The sequence below is a fragment of the Xyrauchen texanus genome, chromosome 6 (assembly GCF_025860055.1).
Source record: "Xyrauchen texanus isolate HMW12.3.18 chromosome 6, RBS_HiC_50CHRs, whole genome shotgun sequence".
In the NCBI taxonomy this organism is placed as follows: domain Eukaryota; kingdom Metazoa; phylum Chordata; class Actinopteri; order Cypriniformes; family Catostomidae; genus Xyrauchen; species Xyrauchen texanus.
Genome location: NC_068281.1, coordinates 47,254,143 through 47,273,275, shown reverse-complemented (window position 1 = coordinate 47,273,275; position 19,133 = coordinate 47,254,143). Strand labels below are relative to the sequence as shown.

General features: G+C 44.0%; 2 non-coding genes across 2 annotated transcripts; both read right to left on the bottom strand.

The window, feature by feature from the left end:
* Positions 1 to 5,975: 5,975 nt before the first annotated feature.
* trnal-caa (transfer RNA leucine (anticodon CAA)) lies at positions 5,976 to 6,057 on the bottom strand. The gene has a single exon. It is a non-coding gene; the product is annotated as a tRNA-Leu (tRNA).
* Positions 6,058 to 7,959: 1,902 nt separating this feature from the next.
* trnas-cga (transfer RNA serine (anticodon CGA)) lies at positions 7,960 to 8,041 on the bottom strand. The gene has a single exon. It is a non-coding gene; the product is annotated as a tRNA-Ser (tRNA).
* Positions 8,042 to 19,133: the final 11,092 nt, after the last annotated feature.

Genomic DNA, 19,133 nt, shown 5'->3' with positions numbered 1-19,133 from the left:
AAAGCAGAATTAAGATTCACTGTAAACTGATAGCCCAAACAGGGACATCAACCCTGTACCCTCAGATTAAAAGTTTCATGCGTTACTTGCTGAGCTACCCAGGCTAATGAAAGCTTTGACACTCCAGTGAATATAAAGACAGTCCAGCCAATGTGTGCACTTGACGTGTTGACTAAGTTCATTTCAAATCAAATCAAATCACTTTATTGTCACACAAACATTTTTTAATTTGCAATGAACTCTACAAAGAATAAGGATTGGGAGTGTTGTGCTGCTCTTGGCAGGAAGGGAATGCTAAAAAAAAGTCTGGGATTCATTTTATGGCAGCTTTCCCAATCTATTTTTGTCTAGAGAGCCGAGAAAATATTACTAGAATGCTACAATGAGCTCACTTAATTTTTCTAACAGAGCACATACGAGCTCTTTGAGTGGAGGACCTATGCATTTACATGAGAATGTCTTCTCTTTAAGAAGATAAAGCAGTAATATTCCAAAAAGCCAGTAGAAAGGCAACCTTTCATTGCTCTGATATGGAAGATTCTCTACTCAATATCAAGCATTAATTCTTGAGCTTGCTATTTAAGGCCTCTAAGTCATCAGGGGGTACCAAAGCCACAGCTCCTACTGCCTGACTTGGACCTTTTGGAACAGTGCCCACTTCAGGCTCGAAACGAGACACGGGTCAGCAAGTGAAATTCAAAAGAAGAATCTTGTACAAAGACACGGCCAAAGGCATAATTAATGAATCTAAGTGACAGCCACTCTAAAACAAGAGAATAGAATTGCATTGGTTCAATGGCCAAGTGGGACGTCTAGAAAAGGAGGTTCCCAAGGTCGCGGGACCTCGAAATTTCAGATATTCGATTGCCAAGGGCCCTCGAGTCAGGTCCTAGAGTTTGGAGGCCCTGGGGGATTGCTGAGTATTAAAGGCTCTGATGAATGTACTGTGGCACACAGGCCTAAAATGAAGCCTGTCTCATTGATTCCTGTGACAGGCAGAGAGATCTGTTGAAAATAATGAAAAATACTTTTTTGCACCCTAGGCCTTAGTCCTCTTAGTATGTCAATAAGGGGCCGGGAAGAGCAATCCCACTTACCATTTGTACCATTCATTTTCACAGCGGGTCTGTGGACATGACTTGGATAGATCCAAATGGCTCCAAATTTGAATCTGTAGCTTCTCAGGGGCCCCTTAGACACTGTGAAAAGGTTCAAGTCTGAATGACTTTGTTAAGTGCTTAATTGGCTGACCTGTGAGTGTATTGTGACAATAATTTTTCTGGAATATTTTTCTTGATTTTTTTTAAAGTACTTGCTTAACACCGAGGGACATGAATTAATTATATGTTGTATCTGAAGGCCCCAGAAAGGAGTACTCGATGGCTGAAGTTGCTGGCATATGATTCAAGGCTTTTTTCACTGAATCATACAGGAAGTGCCCACTTCCAATTTGTTTGAATGGCACCTAATGCATGGCTCGTGGAAATTAATTTTTTAAACTCATTGTGCATGTTTAGGAGTTGATAGTTGCATCAGCTTGTAATATTGTGCTGAGTTGAGTACTATTTTATAAAGGAACATAATAAAGCATACTGTTTCCCCCCACTACAACCTCAATTGCATGTATTGGCTTGTATTTGGATCCCCTCCCCCCTTCTCCATTTTCAAGCCAGTTGCAATGGTTCTCCAACTATAAGCGTATTACAATGTTAATGATTAATAATTGACCTTTGAGTCTCACACTTAAGCTATTTGTGCATGTTTATGAGTTGATAGTTGCATCAACTTGTTGTATTGTGTATTCTGAGTGCTGCCAAAGGGATTTTGTCAATAAAACTTCATGTAAATGTTACTCTAAGTGTTAAAATGAATAGCCCATAAACCTGCTGTTGAGTCTGCATAGAACAAATTGCTTATGGGTAGACCCACTTTCACAATTTAATGGGGCAAAAATCATCACTTTGTGGACTTCATTTTAATAACTCCAGGATAACATTTATGACATACAATTACATTTATTTGACTCAGTGAAGCCCCCTGATCAACCTAAGACCTTCAAAACATAAACATTTAACTGACCACGAAACCTTTATTTCTGTGAATGGGACAAATTGTTCATGGGCTGTCCAGATCTCAGCTCTGGATTGACTTAGGAAGCTGAAACTTGTGTTTCTGTACTAATCTCAGGCTCCTCTTTCTATGTTGTGAGTTTCAAGAAGATCTGAAGATGTCGAACATTTTGCACAAATAAACTCAAAGGCCCTTTTGGGTTTTTTGCGCGAAATTTTCGACTTCCTCCGATCTCCATGAAATTTATACCACAGAAAGAGGAGGCTTGGAGAGGAACATAAACAGGGAATTCAGCTTCCTTAATCTGTCTAGAGCTGAGATCTGGACATCCCATGTACAATTTGTCCCATTCACAGAAATAAAGGTTTCGTGGTCAGTGAAACTTTTATGTTTGGAAGGGCTTAGGTTGATCAGGGGTCTTCACTGAGACACAAAAATGTAATTTTAAGTCATAAATTTGATTCTGGAGTTATTAAAATGAAGTCCACCAAGTGATGATTTCAGCCAATGCAAATAAACTGTACGTGGGTAGTCCCACGTACGTGGGGACTACCCACTTCCAATCAATTTAATGGGACAAATTGTATGTGGGATCTCAGATATCCCTGTCTGTGATTCTGTGCTAAGAAATCCAATATGTCCAATATATGTCTATGTATGTATGAATCTATCTGTAGGATGTTTTTCTGTCTGTCTGTCTATCTGTCTGTCTGTCTGTCTGTCTGTCTAAATGTCTGTCTGTCTATCTTTTTAGCCCATTGCTTTGATTGGAAGTGGGTCTACCCAAATGCAATTTAATTGCATTGGCTGCAATCATCACTTGGTGGCCTGCATTTTTATAACTCCAGGATCCATTTTATGACATTTAATCACATTTAGGTGACTGTGGGACTCCCCTTGAACATAGTGCACCCTTCAAAACATGTAAATTCCACTGAACACCAAGTGATGATTTCAGCAAATGCAAATAAATTGTACGTGGGTAGTCCCACTTCCAATCAATTTAATGGGACAAATTGTATGTGGGATCTCAGCTATCCCTGTATGTGATTCGGTGCTAAGAAATCCACTTTTTAGCACTTTTGCACAGTGCAGTTCTCAATATGTCCAATATATGTCAATGTATGTATGTATCTATCTGTACGATGTTTGTCTATATTTCTGTCTGTCTGTCTATCTGTCTGTCTATCCTTTTAGCCCATTACTTTGATTGGAAGTGGGACTACCCACTTCCAATCAATTTAATGGGACAAATTGTATGTGGGATCTCAGCTATCCCTCTCTGTGATTCTGTGCTAAGTAATCCACTATTTAGCACTTTTGCACAGTGCAGTTCTCAATATGTCCAATATATGTTTATGTATGTATGAATCTATCTGTAGGATGTTTTTCTGTCTGTCTATCTGTCTGTCTGTCTGTCAGTCCTTTTAGCCCATTAATTTGATTGGAAGTGGGTCTACCCAATTGCAATTTAATTGCATTGGCTGAAATCATCACTTGGTGGACTTCATTTTTATAACTCCAGGATCAAATTCATGACATATAATCACATTTAGGTGACTGTAGGACTCCCCCTGAACATAGTGCACCCTTCAAAACATATAAATTCCACTGAACACCAAGTGATGATTTCAGCAAATGCAAATAAATTGTACGTGGGTAGTCCCACTTCCAATCAATTTAATGGGACAAATTGTATGTGGGATCTCAGCTATCCCTGTCTGTGATTCGGTGCTAAGAAATCCACTTTTTAGCACTTTTGCACAGTGCAGTTCTCAGTATGTCCAATATATGTCAATGTATGTATGTATCTCTCTGTACGATATTTGTCTATTTTTCTGTCTGTCTGTCTATCTGTCTGTCTGTCTGTCTATCCTTTTAGCCCATTACTTTGATTGGAAGAGGGACTACCCATTTCCAATCAATATAATGGGACAAATTGTATGTGGGATCTCAGCTATCCCTGTCTGTGATTCTGTGCTAAGAAATCCACTTTTTAGCATTTTTGCACAGTGCAGTTCTCAATATGTCCAATATACTGTATGTCTATGTATGTATGTATCTATCTGTAGGATGTTTGTCTGACTGTCTGTCTGTCTATCTGTCTGTCTGTCTGTCTTTCTGTCTGTCTATCTTTTTAGCCCATTGCTTTGATTGGAAATGGGTCTACCCAAATGCAATTTAATTGCATTGGCTGAAATCATCACTTGGTGGCCTGCATTTTTATAACTCCAGGATCCATTTTATGACATTTAATCACATTTAGGTGACTGTAGGACTCCCCCTGAATATAGTGAACCCTTCAAAACATAAAAGTTCAACAGTCCACAAAACCTTCATTTCTGTGAATGGGACAAATTGCATGTGGGATGTCCAGATCTCAGCTCTGGACAGACTTATTGTGCTCAAACCTCTGTTTCTGTGCTTCTCCTAGCCTCCTCTTTCTATCTTGTGAGTTTCAAGAAAATCTGAGGAAGTCGAAAATTGCGCGCACAAATCCTTAAAGGGGTACGCACGAACTTTTCGACATCCTCCGATCTTAATGAAATTTATAACATAGAAAAGGAGGCTTGGAGAAGAACAGAAATAGCAGTTTCAGCTTCCCAAGTCTGTCTAGAGCTGAGATCTGCACATCCCACAACCAATTTGACCCATTCACAGAAATGAAGGTTTCGTGGTCAGTGGAATTTTTATGTTTTGAAGGGCTTATGTTGTTCAGGGGGAGTCCTACAGTCACCTTAATGTGATTTTAAGTCATAAATTTTATCCAAGAGTTAAAAAACTGATTTCCAAAAAGTGATGATTTCAGCCAATGCAAATAAACTGCACGTGGGCAGTCCCAATTCCAATCTATTTAATGGGACAAATTGTATGTGGGATCTCAGCTATCCCTGTCTGTGATTCTGTGTTAAGAAATTCAATATGTCCAATATATGTCTATGTATGTATAGATCATATCTGTAGGATGTTTTTCTGTCTGTCTGTCTATCTGTCTGTCAATCCTTTTAGCCCATTACTTTGCCCACACTTCATTTTAATTTTTCTAACAGAGCACATAATTGCTCTTTGAGTGGTTGACCTATGCATTGACATGAGGCTTTCTTCTCTTGAGTAAGATAAAACAGTCATTTTCCGAAACGCCAGCAGAAAGAAACATTTCATTGCTTTGATACACAAGTGCTCGATATAAAGCAGTGACTCTTGAGCTGGCTATTTAAGAGCTCTAAGTCATAAGGGGGTACCAAAGCCACAGCTCATTCCGCCTGAAATGTATGGACAACTAAAGGGATGACTTGGGACTTTTGGAACAGTGACCACTTTAGGCTCGAAACAAGATGCGAATCAGCAAGTGAAATTGGAAAAAAAAAGAATCTTGTACAAAGATATAAATGAATCTAAGTGACACCAGTCTAAGCAAAGAGAATAAAGAAAAATCAAAACAGAGAGCAACTTTGTCAGCTTAGCCACTTGGCCATGGCTACACCCTCTGCACTACTGTACTGTTTAAGCTGGATGGGCAAAGCACTGGACAAAGCAGAGCTTGAGGGAACACACAGAGACACACAGTTGAAAGGTTGGCGTGAGCAGAAGTTGCAAAATGAGCTAATTTTCTTCGGCCGTTGGAAAAGGCTGCCATGACCTGTATTCGAACCAGTGTTGCTGCTGCCACAACACAAAACACTGACCACTGCACGATCACTGCATAGCTCTCTTCCTGTGTTTAAATCGCATGGTCAGACATGCTGAAAATCTAAAAAGCCTTTGGCTTGCCTGTCCTGCGGTGTACATTTAAAAGAACTTCTGAAGCATATATGGACCACAATTCTTTTCAAAATTCATAGCATTACAAACGATCTTTTAACGATCTTAATTACAAAAAAAAGGAATCAGATGAACAGCAGCACCGTAATCGGCAGGATTCAAACCTGCGTGGGGAAACCCCAATGGATTTTGAGTCCATCACCTTAACCACTCGGCCACGACTACATGAACAAGCTTTCTTCGTCTACTGGAACCAGCTGCCGTGACCCGGATTCAAACCAGGGTTGCTGCAGCCACAACACAGAGTACTAACCACTATACGGTCACAGCACACCACACACCTAGTGCATAAAGCATCTGCTGAGACCTGCTAATATTTAAAAAGCCTTATGCTTGCCTGTCTGGCTTTGTACATTTAAAAGGTCTTCTGAAGCATACATGAACCACAATTCTTTTCAAAATACATTACATTGTCACAGAACCTTTTTTTTAACGATCATAACACCAAAAAAAAGCATTGTTGATAAACAGCAGCCTCGTAGTCGGCAGTATTTGAACTTGAGCAGGGAGACCCCAATGGATTTCTAGTCAATCGCCTTAACCACTCGGCCACGACTACTTAAAAACAGTCACGTATAGCTTTTATCTGGCTTGTGGCATCAATACAGCCCAAGCAAATGGCAGAACTGCTTGGTCAGGCAAACCTGCCAGTGTTGCTCTCAAAGCAGCACCTTTGCCAGCTTCGTCATACTTCTCTCTAGAGATTGCCACCTAGCCCTCCACTAGCTAAACCTAAATTCCAATGGGAAGAAATTCAACTTGGATATTATCCCTTTTGGATGTTTCTCACATCCAAAAGAGCAAGAGGACAGTCATTAACAAGGGAACATGGAAGCTGGATGGATTTCACTATAAACTGATTAGCTATTGCCTGATCAGGGACTTGTACCCTGGACCCTCAGATTAAAAGTATGATGCTCTACCGGCTTAACTATCCAGGCACTTGCGTGAGTGGGTACCCTTTTGTAACATAAAGACAGTTCAGCCTATATGTACACTTGCCCTATTTACTAAGTGAATTTGCCATGAACTCTACAAAAAAATAAAGACTGAGAGCATTATGCTGCTCTTGGCAGGTAGGGAATGCTAAAAAGGGCCGGGATCCCTTTAAGGCAGCTTCCCAAATCTTTTGTGTTCTAGAGAGCAGACTAATTATTACTAGAATGTTACAATGAGCACACTTCATTTAAATATTTCTAACAGAGCACATAATTGCTCTTTGAGTGGTTGACCTATGCATTGACATGAGGCTTTCTTCTCTAAGAGTAAGATAAAACAGTCATTTTCCGAAACGCCAGCAGAAAGGCAACATTTCATTGCTTTGATACACAAGTACTCGATATAAAGCAGTGACTCTTGAGCTGGCTATTTAAGAACTCTAAGTCATAAGGGGGTACCAAAGCCACAGCTCATTCCGCCTGAAATGTATGGACAACTAAAGGGATGACTTGGGACTTTTGGAACAGTGACCACTTTAGGCTCGAAACAAGACGCGAGTCAGCAAGTGAAATTGGAAAAAAACGGAATCTTGTACAAAGACATGGCCAAAGGCATTATGAATGAATCTAAGTGACACCAGTCTAAGCAAAGAGAATAAAGAAAAATCAAAACAGAGAGCAACTTTGTCAGCTTAGCTACTTGGCCATGGTTACACCCTCTGCACTACTGTACTGTTTAAGCTGGATGGGCAAAGCACTGGCCAACCAGAGCTTGAGGGAACACACAGAGACACACAGTTGAAAGGTTGGCGTGAGCAGAAGTTGCAAAATGAGCTAATTTTCTTCGTCCGTTGGAAAAGGCTGCCATGACCAGTATTCGAACCAGTGTTGCTGCTGCCACAACACGAAACTCTAACCACTGCACAGCTCTCTTCCTGTGTTTAAATCGCATGGTCAGACCTGCTGAAAATCTAAAAAGCCTTTGGCTTGCCTGTCTTGCAGTGTACATTTAAAAGAACTTCTGAAGCATATATGGACCACAATTCTTTTCAAAATTCATAGCATTACAAAATAACTTTTTTATTAACGATCTTAATACCAAAAAAAGGAATCAGATGAACAGCAGTACTGTAATCGGCAGGCCTCGAACCTGCGTGGGGAAACCCCAATGGACTTCGAGTCCATCGCCTTAACCACTCGGCAACGACTTCATGAAAATCGTCAAGTACAGCTTTTATCTGGCTTGTCGCATAAATACAGCCCAAGCAAAGTGCAGTACTGCTTGGTATGGCAAAACCTGCCAGTGTTGCACTCAATGCAGACCCTTTGCCAGCTTCGTCATCCTTCCCTGGAGATATTGACACCTAGCCCTCCAGTGGCTAAATCTAAATCCCATAGTAAAGAAAATACAATTGCATATTATACATTTTGGAGGTCACATCCAAAAGAGCAAGAGGATAGTCATTAACAAGGGAACATGGAACCTGGATGGATCTCAATATAAACTGATTAGCTATCGCCCGATCAGGGACTTGTACCCTGGACCCTCAGATTAAAAGTCCAAGACTTTACCTTTTGTGACACCCCTTGGAACATAAAGACAGTCCAGCCTAAATGTACATGTGCACAATTGAATGGGATCCCTTTTTGGCATCTTTCTAAATCTTGTGTGTTCTATAGAGCATTGTAATTATTACTAAAATGTTATAACAAGCACACTTCATTTAAATTTTTGGCAAAATGAGCTAATTTTCTTCATCTATTGGAAAAATGCTGCCGTCACCAGGATTTGAACCGGGTTTGCTGCTGCCACAACACGAAACACAACACGAGCACTGCATATCACTCACCCTGTGCTTAAATAAAAAATAAGTGATTTTGGATTGCTTTAGTACAGGCACAATGGTGGAGAGGGAAAGGTTGAAATTGAAAGGGAGAGAGGCAGCGATGTTCACGGTGGAGTTTCTGGTTAGGGTAGATCTGAACTGTTTTGGTCAGTACTACGTCATCTATGCACTTCCGGTATCAGCGTGGACCTCGATGTCGTCATCAGAGATGGACTGAAACATCTCCCAGTCCACGTGATCAGAACAGTCCTGTAGCATATAATCTGACTGGTCCGACCAGCACTGGATCGTTCCGAGGGTGGGTGCTTCCTATTTCAGTTTCTGCCTATAAGTGGGGAGAAGTAGAACGGAAGAGTAGTCCGATTTGCCAAATGGTTGGTGGGGGAGGGATTTGTAGCCGCACCGGAAGGGAGACTAGCAATGGTCCAAAACCCAGTCCCCTCTTGTGTTGAAACTATTGATGCTATTGACTTGAAATTGTCTCTGTTAAAGTCCCTGGTCACAGTGAACGTGGCCTCAACCCGTGCCCAGCTCTCAGTCCCAGCATCTAGCACCCCGCAGGAAGTGCACGCCCCCGTCTCACGGACCCCCTCGAGGACCCGAAAGGCTCCCAGGCGCTCCTGAGACGAGTAGACCACTCCGTCCCCTGGTGGAGGGCCAGGAGGAGAATCTTTATTTTAAATTATTTCATTTGCCGCACCCCTCCGGGGCTGCGGTACCCACATTCTCAATAAAAGAGTGATTTCCTTTGTCTCTGGGTCACCTGGCCTGCAAATGCCGTTCTCACAGCACTCTGCTGCCAGACCTCGACAGTCCCCTGGACGCGGACCCCCCACCTCCAGCCAAGTCACGACTGTCCCCCGGCTGGCCGGTTCTGACGAGTCTAGAGGATGCCGACGCTGGACCTCCTCCTCAGTCACTAACCCGCCCCCTGCCGGGTGTGTGGAGCAAGGTAAGTACTTTGAGTCTTTTCTCAGCACCAGAGCCTCGGGACGCACTTTCGCCTCCCGATACGTACTACCTGCTCCGCCCCACTGTGAAGCCCCGCGGGGTACGTCAAAAATAATCGTCCCTTTAGTGCCACTGCCGGGGGCGGAGGAGTGCCCTGCCGTCCCCAGAGACACGGAGGGGTCGAGGGAGACCGCCGTCCGAGAGGGGAGGAGGGAAGAAATTCCCAGACCGCCCGGAGCGGTAGGGCCACTGCCAGGGGTGGAGGAGTGTCCCCATTTGCTGCCAGAAGGAGGTTTGACTCTGGTTCACCCGGGGTTGGAGCAGCTGTTGTCCGCCTGAGCGTGGAGGAGTGTTCGAGGAGCACGCGAGGGTACATCAGAGATCCGGTGAGTGAGCTTTTTCTCTCTCTCCTCTCTCTCTCTTTCGCACCGTGTTGGCCTTTTCCCTCAACTATTTTGTTTTATTTGTTGTTGTCTTCTCCTCCCAGGGTGAGGAAGGCGGGGATGACCACACGGGATGCGAGATACACCCCGCCCCAGGGATGGGGGGGATGTACGTCGTGCCGGTGGCACCCCGGCCTGAGATAACACCGGGAGGAGTGTGGAGCGGAGGGGGGGGGGCGGGGCCGGGTCAGAATATTGCACGCCCGGTCCCCAATCGGCCTGATGAGGCGCACGAGGGATAAAGGCGGCCGGTGACGATGGTTCGAGAGAGAGAATTACAGGCATGTCCGTCATGTGTGTGTTTATATTTGTGCTTTTGGTTTAAGTTCTCATTAAATTATTATTTATATTGACAAGCTGGTTCTCGCCTCCTCCTTGCCCATCCTAACCCCCTTACGTGCCCCTAGCACGGAGCTTGGATGCGTGGCTTTCACTTCCCAACCCGTCTCACTGGCTGGCCAGGACCATCGACTCGGTTACGCAATTCAGTTTGCCAGGCCCCCACCCCCCTTTGCGGGCGTCTGCTTTTCCGCAGTACACGGTGAACATGCCAAGTCCCTGCTCGCGGAAATCACGACCCTTTTACTCAAAGACGCGATAGAGCCTGTCCCTCCAATCGAGATGAAGAAGGGTCTCTACAGCCCTTACTTCATCGTACCCAAGAAAGGCTGTGGCTTACAACCAATCTTGGACTTACAAATTTTCAACCGGGCCTTACACAAACTCCCGTTCAAAATGCTCACGCAGAAACATATTTTAACTTGCGTCGAAGCGGTAGACCTGAAGGACGCGTACTGCCTCGACATCGACCCTTTATACGGTTCGCGTTCGACGGCCAGGCGTATCAGTACAAGGTCCTCCCCTTCGGCATGTCCCTGTCCCCTCGCTTCTTTACAAAGGTTGCAGAGGCAGCCCTTGCTTGCTCCGAGAAGCCGGCATTCGCATACTCAACTACCTCGACAACTGGCTCATCCTGGCCCACTCCTGAGAGTTACTATGTGCCCACAGGACCAGGTGCTTAGGCACCTCAGCCGTTTAGGGCTTCAGATCAACTGGGAAATGAGAAGCTCACCCCAGTTCAGAGCATCAGGGTTGATGCATATTAGACCTCTTCAGCACTGGCTAACAGACTCGAGTCCCGAGACGAGCATGGTGCTGTAGCACGCACCGTGTGATGGTCACCCCCGCCTGACACCAAAAATGAAAACCCTGGACAGACCTCTGCTTTCTGTGGGCAGGAGTCCCCTTGCAGCAGGTGTTCCGACGCGTCCTGGTCACGACCGACGCCTCCAGATTGGGTTGGGGCACCGTGTGCAACGAGCACGCACCTGCGGGCCGTTGGAAAGGGGCCCCATTGCGCTGGCACATTAAAAAGGGGGCATAAGTATGTATATATATATATATATACATACTTATGCCCCCTTTTTAAGTACGGGCTCCACATCATTTACACAACCGCCTGCATTCAGGCTGTTATAATGCCATAAATCACAAGCACTTCATTATAAATAAACTCCCTTCCTGGCCGGGTTCATAAGAAATATATATATATATATATATATATATATATATATATATATATGGCCAATGAATAGCAAGGACTTGTGAAAAAAGAGATGTTACTTCTAGGTTGTAAAACCTTGCGAACGTGTTTTGCGAGGACCATCCTGCTGCAAAACATATGTCTTGTATGGACACACCATTCGTCCATGCCCATGAGGAGGCCATGCCTCTATTTGAGTGTGCTTAACACCAATTGGACAAGTCTGAACCTGCGATTCATAAGCCAGGGTAAGAAAGTCTTTGCTTGGAGAAGGATATCACTTTTGCATGTCCTCCATAGCATATAAAGATCTGATCAGACAGTCTGCACTGGCAAGTATGCTCAACGTATGTATGTAGCGCCCGCACAGGACATAACAAATGCAATGATTTTTCCTCATCTGAATTAAATGGAGGAGGGGAGAAGGCCTGAAGATGAACCACCCGCGCTTTGAAGGGTGTGGTAAGGACCTTGGGTAAATAGCCTTTCCTGGGTTTGACAGTGGCTCTTGAAAGACCAGGCCAAACTCCAGACATGAATTGTCGACTGACAATGCATGTAGGTCAACGACCCGTTTTTCTGAGTCCAGAGCCAGCAGTAGTGTGGTCTTAATAGAGAGCATACGCAAATTAACAGAGTCCAAATGCTCGAAGGGGGGGCCCTGCGCGAGCATTTAGGACTAAAGTTAAATCCCAAGTCGGGACTGTAGCCTGCCGAGATGGGTTTAATCATCTTGCTCCTTTTGAGCTGTACAGCATCTCCATCATTTCCAGAAACCATGGCTGGTTGGCCATTTCGGTGCAACTAATAGAACGTTTCCTTGTCCTCTCAGACTTTGCATATGGCAGAGTGGATCAGGTATACTGGAGGAAATGCATATTTGTTTTTCACCGGCCATTTGTGTGCCATTGCATCCCTTCCCAGCTGGGCTTGGGACTTCGAAGAACAGAGGGGATAGTGGGCATTCTCCACGCTTTGCTGAATATTTCCAAAATCCTCAGTATAGTTTGAGGATGAAGTCTCCATTCGCCCGGTATCACCCCTTAGCGTAACAGTAGATGTGCACAGTAATTCAGGCAGCCTGGGACATATGTCACTCTCAGGGAGAGATGATGCTCGCTCCATAGGAGGGGGTGACGCGTCATTCTCGACAGTGGCGGTGAATGAATTTTGCCTTGGCTGTTTATATATACCACAACTGTCATGTTGACTGAGCAAACCAGGACATGACAGCTCACTATTTCAGACTGAAAGCCTTTAAGGCTAGAATTACAGCCAATAGCTCTAAGCGGTTGATGTGCCACGCACTCCTCACACCTGTCCAGGTGCCAAAAGTTGGGTGTCCATTGCACACCGCCCCCCAACCTGTGTTGGATGCATCCGTGGTCACCCCTTTTCGCCTGACAACTTGGGACTTCGAGTACCAGAGGGGAAAGTGAGTATTCTCCACTGAGGCAAATACATTGATTTCTGCTATGCCAGATATTTCCCAAATCCTCAATACAGTTTGAGGGTGAAGTCTCCTGAATTCTGCCTTGGCGGTTTATATATGCCACAACTGTCATGTTGTCTGAGCTAACCAGGTCATCTCTGATTTTCGCATAAATGATCACACTCTTAAACATTTGTGAAATAACATTTGGAAAAATAAAAAGCTTAGGCTGTTTTTTTTTAAGTATTAGCAAGCAAGTAAAGACTTTATCTGAAGCCGGGCTAAATGAGTAAACACTGTTACTGCACATCTGACATAAAATCAGACCCTCAGTCACTTCATATAACCAAGGAATAGTGTACAGATTAAGTAGGAAAAAACACATAAATTTAACATTTTTGGTTATATCAGCAGGCTATAAATATACAAATAATATAAAGTATAATAAAATCCTTCATTTCAAACCCTCTCCCTTGTATGCCATCTCGTAACATGGATGACAGCTGCTTATAACCCTCTTTACATATCAAAACATTCTCAAAGAGGGAAGATGCTCCATTTTAACACATTTCACAGTAGCTCTCGCTACTTGTATCATCATATTTGTTTTCGTCATCCTCTGGATATACTGTCATTTTTACCATTTGAACAGACACCCCTGCTTTAACCAGTCTCTGTACTGAGCTGGAAACACACGTTATGATACATGGTAAACATAACAATATTAACAGTCCTACCACCGCAATTGGTAACACTGTTTGAATCAGCCAATACCCCCATCCTCCCCAGAGATTCATAAACCAAGTAACCCATGTACTTTCAATATGTTCTGGCTCCTGTACGGCTTTTCTCATGTGTTCAATTACATTCGTGATGTTGTCACTGTAATCTGGAATATTGAAACAACAAGACATTCCCAACATTTTGCAAACTCCCCCTTTCTCTGTAGTTAACATATCAAGAACCAACCTGTTTTTAATCTCTTAACTATTTCATTTCATCATTGTTAAAGCATTTTCTGTGCTATTAGCTATTGCTAATACTGTCCATGCTAGCCCATTTATCTTATTAATTGTTACTGTTGTACCCACCCCGAAGAACAATGACCACCCCACATTCGCTCCAGGCGTCGTCCATGGATCGGATAATGTGTACCCTGCATAGTGCTTTGGCAATATCCAGGCAAGATTTCAACATTTCTTTTTTCCCTTCCCACCCCGGGTGCCCTGTTTGGCAAATACACAGATGTACCCACATTCATTAACGCTGGATAACAACACCCTGCCCATTTCTTTGGCATCCGATGAAATGCCCTGCTGCCACACACCCACACAGCTGCAGGTGAAGTTTCATGTGGCTTGCTGAATGGGCATGTGAAGTTCACTTCTTTGTCGTTGATGACGGCTGTACAGTTGTCCGCTGTTCTGTCCTTCACGTTGATTCTGACCCTGTAGTCAGACCAACCTGTTTTAATCCGTCTTCCATTGTCCAGACAAATGCATACATCACCCTGTGTCGCCGTCACTCTCAGAGGTGGAATCGCCATATCAGTGTGGTTATACTGCTGTACATAGTCGCAGTCGTCCGCAGGTCACCTTGTTGGTGTCTTTCCTTTCTCCAGATCACTCACAGCTTTGAGCACATCAGTCATTTGCTGTGGAATCAGACACTTTGTTTCTTCTGCTGTCGCTACAGTCAGTGGGACCGCTTTCCAAGCATGAGACATTTGCAGACAAAGCCAGCAGCTCGTCGATATCTCCAGTTCTTCCTTTTGCAACATCGCCAGAGCACAGGCCTTGTTCCCTTGACAACACTTCAGGATTCGCTTGACCTTTTCTTATGTCTCCATTTCCCATCCAAGCCATCTCTTCCTCTGTCTCTCATTCAAGCTCAGGTGCCTCAAAAGGTCTTGTCGTCGTTGTTGGAGCTGCTTGAACTATAATTATGTCAATCGTCTCATACCAGTCGGTTCCTTCTTTATCCAGTCCGCAGTAGTACCTGCCTTGATCAGAATTTCTTACTTGTCTCAGCTCTACTCGCATTCCATCCCTGTTGCTGCTGAGTCTGTGGTTCGTTTGCACTCTGAATCTTTCGTCGTTCCCCTTCTTGTAGTCATAGTAGTACGCTTTCACGTCGCCCCACTTGCATGGATCTCTGCAGACATAGAAAGGTGCATACTCTTCGCTGCGTCCCTCACAGTTCGGACAGTTCTTTTGGAACGGGTTGCAGTTGAAAGTCACATTCATTCCTTCCTGAATCGTGATGATTTCTCCTTCCAGGCCATGCGTTGGCTCCACGAACATAAATGCGCTTCTCTTGAACCGTTGGATGGTATCGTTTGGCACAGTTGTCTCAGTCCAGTTGGTGTGGTTTCCTGTTGATAACACTCTCAGGCCCTCGGTAAGTATCATCATACAAATTGTCACTAAAAGTCATTATGCCCATACTCTTACCCAGACCACACATTACCTGCACTCTGAATGGGTGCCACGGTCTCGGACGCTCCATTTCTTCCGTTTGCTAGATCAGTACTGCAGCTGTGTGACCAGAATGCAAGTGGAGGAGTTCAGTCTTTGACGCACTCAGAGTCTTATCTGTTTTGCTGATTAACGGTGCCCAGCCGGATGCTGTTTCCACAGCTAGGGCTGCCTGCCTTTCCTAGTCTCCTCCTTCTTCTTTTATCTTGCTCTTCTTAAAACACAAACACAGCTAGAATGCAGGGGTCTGTTGTTAATGCTCTTGAATTATTTTCAGTTCGTACCTTTTCACAATGATTACTGCTTGTAACCACACGATGGAGTCCACTCTGAACACAGGCCGTGTTATTCTCTGTGGTTGGCCTTGCTCTTCCACTGATAGTGGTGCTTGGTGTTCAGACTTGATCTCGGCGTTTATTGACATTCACTCGGAACAATCTCTTCCTGTTGCTGCGATGTGGGCGGAACATTCCTGCAATAGTTGACATAAACCCACGTAGCTCTCTCTGCGACCTTCACTGCCGTGTGAGTCGTTAGTAGCACTTGGAATGGTCCTAGCCACCTTTTCGCCTTCCAGCTCTTTCTTCTCAGGTCACGAATCACAACAAAATCGCCAGGCCTGATTTTATGCAGGAGGGTTCCAGCCACCTTCCCCTGAGCAGCTTTTACCTGAACACAAACGGATGGACAAAGTCTAATGGACAACAGTGAAGACATTTCTTTGCAATAATTCAACATGTCATTCTCACACAGATCTGTTGATGGCAACCTCTGTCTACCAAAAAGTATTTCGAATGGACTCAAATTTGTTTTGACTCTTTTTCTCATTCTGGTGTACATCAACACAATTGGGAGCGCTTTAACCCACGTGAGCCCAGTCTCCTCACAGCACTTAGCCAATTTGTTCTTGATCATTTGATTCTCCCTCTCCACAGTGCCTCCACTTACAGCGTGGTAACTGCAGTGTGTTCTCATGTCAGTTCCCAAAAACTGACCCACTTGCTTTATTGCTTCATTGACAAAGTGTGTCCCATTGTCCGAGCTGATTTTCCTTGGAATTCCCCATCTCGGAACAATCTCAGTTAAAAGAGCCTTCGCTACTGCTGCCAAGTCTTGTTGCGAGGTTGGGAAGGCCTCAACCCATTTGGACCACATGTCAACCATCACCAGGCAGTATTTCTGTTTCCCACAAGGGGTTAACTCAATGAAATCCATCATCAGATATTCAAAAGGACCCCCTGATGGTGGTTGAGATACTATAGGTGTTTTTATCCCTCTTGCCACATTATGTGTGTTACAAATAACACATCTTTTGCAAAAATGTTCAGCAAATATCGTGAAACCCTTTGTAAACCACAATTCTTTCATCTGTGCAACCATCCCCACTTTTGATACATGGTCTAACCCATGTATCAACTTTCCATAATGAGGAAAGAAATGTTTGGGTAAACAAGGCATGCCATCACAGCTCATGCACACATTTTCCTTAAGGCTACAACCAGCTGCCCTCCATCGGGTTTTCTCCTTGCCTGTGGAAAAAGTTTGCATGCTCTGTAAACAAGAAGAAATGTTGAGGTTATTGTCAGATATCAAAGCACACTTAGTCTCTGTTGTCTCCATCGCTGCCGCGGCCTTCGCTGCCGCGTCGGCTCGTGCATTTCCTGTTGAGACTGAACTGTTATCGTTAGTATGTGCTGCGCACTTGCAAATCGCGACCTTGTCTGGTAAAAGAATGGCCTTCAAAAGCTCAGACACAAGAGATGCATTTAATATTGGACGACCATCTGACTTCAGAAATTTTCTGTGCTTCCATAAAGCACCAAAATCGTGTGTTAGCCCAAAGGCATAACGCGAATCTGTGTAAATCGTCACACTTTTGTCTGTCATAAGTTTACATGCTTCTGTTAAAGCAACCAGTTCAGCTGCCTGAGCTGAATAATTTGATGGCAGTTTCACGACCTCAAATTCAGTGGTTATCGCGTAACCAACCTTATTCTTTCCTGTTTGTGGATCTTTGGAAGCCGACCCATCCACAAAGAGGATATTGTCACAATTGTCTAATGGCGTGTCTAATAGATCTGGGCGCGGTGTGCACACTTGTTCAAGCGCCGACAGACAACAGTGGTGTTCCTCGCCATCCTCCTCTGTTGGGAGGAGTGTGGCCGGATTCAAAGTTGTGCATCTTTTAACAGTTATGTTTGGCATGTCCAATAAAATTGTGTGGTACCTCAGCCATCGGGCTGTAGATAAATGTGACATTCTCTGCTCTTGCAAAATCATGGAGACTGCGTGTGGAACCATCAAGTTAAATCATAATACCCCACAAAATCCCTGGATGCCAGTACTGCCAGTTCAGCAGCCGCCACAGCCCTCAAACAGTGTGGTAAACCTGCTGCTACTGCGTCAAGTTTGGTTGAGAAATATGCCACAGGTCGCAGTCTGTCTCCATGAGTCTGCAAAAGAACAGAAGTCATAAACCCATTTTTCTCATCTGTCATCTGAACAAACGGTTTGTTTACATCCGGCAGACCCAAAGTGGGAGCCAGAGCCATTTGCTCTTTCATGTTAGCAAATGCCTCTTCGGCTTCGCTTGCCCAAACAAACTTGTCACATGACCTCAACCCTTTCCCTGTCATCAGGGCTCGCAAAGGCTGTTCAAGAATGGCATAATTAGGAATAAATGTACGACAATAAGCACACATGCCTAAAAATGACATTAATTGTTTTTGTGTAATTGGTTTTGGCACATCTTTTATGGCCTGTACCCGTTTGTCACAGATGAATTTACTGTTTGGTCTGATGACATGTCCCAGAAACTTTATTTCCTGTTTCACAAACTGCAATTTCGAAAGACTGACTTTGTGTCCCTCCTGTTCTAAGTGCTTCAAGAGAGACACAGAGTCCGTCACACACGTAGCTTCATCACATGCACAGATCAACAAATCATCCACATATTGCAACAAAGCCGTTCCAGCTGTCAATGTTAGGGGTTCAAGGCTTCTTCGAAGCGCTTCATTATAGATCGTTGGGGATTCAGTGTACCCCTGGCACAACCGTGTGAACGTATGTCAAAATCAAACGCAAACCAAAACTGACTCTTCTGGTCCACTGGGACGCTAAAGAAAGCATTAGCCAAATCCACCACAGTAAAATACATTGCATTTTGCGGAATTTGTGACAAAATTGTGTAAGGGTTTGGGTCAGACGTGTGTTGTTCAATATTTTCACTGCGGGGGACATTCGTCTGCTTCATGTGGTGTCTAAATAAATGCATAATGCTCATCCTGTAAGTTCATGATTAAAAATGAAAATGTGAACGAAATTAAATGTCTTATCAAAACGAAAATTAAAATGGCGGGCAATAATAGATTGTTATGACCCTGTCCGTCAAAATGACGGACGACGAGAAAGTCTAATGCAATGAGATTTTTTTTATAGATTTTTTTTTGCATAGCCGAATTTCAAACATTACAGGTAAACACGCTACTAAGACAGACAAAAAACATGGGCAAGTTCTTGAAAAGGATAGCGGGATAGTGGTGTGCAGTAGAATTTTGGTTTGTAGTAAAAAGTGTGCCGTTGCAGAAAAAAAGGTTGGGAAACACTGACC